This window comes from Arabidopsis lyrata, assembly GCF_000004255.2.
Source record: "Arabidopsis lyrata subsp. lyrata unplaced genomic scaffold ARALYscaffold_4, whole genome shotgun sequence".
Taxonomy (NCBI): Eukaryota; Viridiplantae; Streptophyta; class Magnoliopsida; order Brassicales; family Brassicaceae; genus Arabidopsis; species Arabidopsis lyrata.
The window spans coordinates 11,530,861-11,533,646 of record NW_003302552.1 but is presented as its reverse complement, the minus strand read 5'-3'; the positions used below and the strand labels follow the sequence as shown (position 1 = coordinate 11,533,646).

The following is a 2,786-nucleotide window of genomic DNA, read 5'->3' as shown; positions in this document are numbered from 1 at the left end:
AATCAGAATCTCCTTTTCAACGATAACATCGACTGTATCGCTCGCCAACTAAGAGAACAGACAGCAACATACACAATGGCTGACATTGTAGATGACCAAGACCAACCCAACAACATTGGTGTTGGTGACTTCCCACACAATCACAACCAGCGTCATGGAATTGTTCCTCCACCAGTCCAGAACAATAACTTTGAGATCAAGTGCGGTCTCATTGCAATGGTTCAGGGGAAAAAGTTTCACGGCTTGCCAATGGAGGATCCGCTTGATCATCTAGACGAATTTGAAAGGCTCTGTGGCCTTACTAAAATCAATGGAGTAAGTGAAGATGGTTTCAAGCTTTGCTTGTTTCCATTCTCACTTGGAGACAAAGCCCATCTGTGGGAAAAGACGCTACCCCAGGGTTCAATCACGACCTGGGATGACTGCAAAAAAGCCTTCTTGGCTAAATTTTTCTCCAACTCCAGAACAGCAAGACTACAGAATGAGATATCCGGATTCACTCAGAAGAATGCTGAAACCTTCTGTGAAGCATGGGAGCGCTTCAAAGGTTATCAGACCAAATGCCCTCATCACGGCTTTGGAAAAGCTTCTCTTCTCAGCACACTCTACAGAGGCGTCCTTCCCAAGATAAGGATGCTGCTTGACACCGCTTCCAATGGGAACTTCCACAACAAAGATGTTGGTGAAGGATAGGAGCTCGTTGAAAACTTAGCTCAGTCGGATGGCAACTACAACGAGGATTATGACAGAAGCATCCGCACCAGTCCTGACACTGATGACAAGCACCGCAAAGAGATTAAAGCTCTCAATGACAAACTAGACAAGCTCCTGCAAGTGCAACAGACGCATGTTCACTTCGTCTCTGAAGATGAACAATTCCATGTCCAAGAGGGGGAGAATGATCAGTCTGCTGAAATCAGTTACATTCAGAACCAAAGTGGCTACAACAAGGGTTGCAACAACTACAGACCAAACCCGAATTTGTCATACAGAAGCACCAACGTTGCCAACCCTCAAGACCAAGTTTATCCTTCTCAGCAGCATCAACAACAACAACCCAAACCGTTTGTTCCATACAACCAAGGCCAAGGGTTTGTTCCAAAGCAGCAGTTCCAGGGAGGATATCAACAACAGCAACCACCACCTGGTTTTCCATCACAGCAACATCAAGCACCTTCGCCTCCAGATTCTGATATGAAAAACTTGGTCCAACAGATACTTCAAGGGCAAGCCACATGAGCGATGGAAATTGCAAAGAAGTTGGCTGAATTAAACAACAAAGTCGACCGCAATTTCAATGACCTTAACAGCAAGTTTGAATCATTGAGTACTAGACTGCGCTATATGGAAGGCAATCCTATTTCAACATCCATTTCCAACAACCCAGGCCAACTTCCAGGGAAAGCAATCCAGAACCCAAAGGAGTATGCCACTGCTCATGCTATCACTATCTGCCATGATCGAGAGCTGCCACCTCGACATGCCCTTAACTCAATCACTGAGGGCAGTGTGGTTCAAGAGGGGGAGGATTTCTGTCAAGATGACGTTATGGCTGACCAAATCGCACTTTGAGAAAACCTTTTTATACATAGTATAATTTGATACAAATCGCACAACAATCATATAAGGTTTCCAGGGATCCCATTTCACAATACATAATACATAATAGTAGCCTTTACATTTCTACCCAACAATCTACACCAAGATCCTATTGTCCCAATGACCTTCTACGGCTTTTCCCTCTAAGGTTTCCTGCAACAAAATTGGTGGAATCATGAATACAAGTACTCAATGAGTTCAGCGCCTAATCTCGGAAGCGAAACAACCCAACCCAAAACAATAAACGATAATCAATAGCATGCGATAATCAACAAGTAATCAATAGCATGCGATAATCAACAAGTAAATTAAATGAAACGGTTATGCAGTAGGATGAATGCACGGGTAAATGATAACAACAAAATCCTATGGCCATGTGAGAGATCCTTCCCATCGAAACAAGTGAACAATCCGCTAGTAGCCACTAAGTCTACAAGCGATGTACCACATGGGTCTTCTACGACGGGCAATCCCCGTTGCATCGTCATGCAACACTCGGCCCTTTGGGAGCGACCCAGTCTCTCCGAGTCCAATAAAAACAAGGAAGCGCACTCGAACACCATAAACTCTATATGCATGCAACTAAGCTACGACGAAGCTTACTTAAAGCATCAAGCATACATGACGTGAATGATAATCCTTATCAATTCTACGATCAATCAACAAAATATCAACAAGCACACAACCAACAAGCAAGCATACAAAGTAAATCATGTGCAACCACACATGCTTCAGAACTCATTGTGATTAAGCGGATCGGATGATTGTGATGTCTTAGCGGAATAACAACTCTGATCGGGAACTTCTGGTTTGATATTTCGTCCAGAACTCCGTCGTCCACCTCTACCGTTAACTTCAGGAGTGGCCGTCACTTCACCGGAGATTTCAGAGAGCTCTCTCTCACGATTTCTCTCTAGCTTTTGGTAGAATGACTTAAGCACCAAAGCCTTGGCTCTGTTTATAGAGGATGAGACTTGACGCATGACGGACACATGTCGTGTCTTGGGTGACTCAACCCTATGGGAACACGCTTCCTTGTGATTGGGTCAAAGTTCGTGTCGCCCAGCTCATGGCAACACTCCTTCTCCACGATTGGTTCGATGTTCGTGTCGCCCAGCACATGGTAACACTCCTTCTCCACGATTGGTTCGATGTTCGTGTCGCCCAGCACATGGCAACACTCTTTC

The 2,786-nt window shown here is 44.7% G+C and overlaps 1 pseudogene; it reads left to right on the top strand.

Moving 5' to 3' along the window:
* Positions 1–1,932: 1,932 nt before the first annotated feature.
* LOC110229413 lies at positions 1,933–2,413 on the top strand (annotated as a pseudogene).
* The last annotated feature ends 373 nt before the right edge of the window (positions 2,414–2,786 follow it).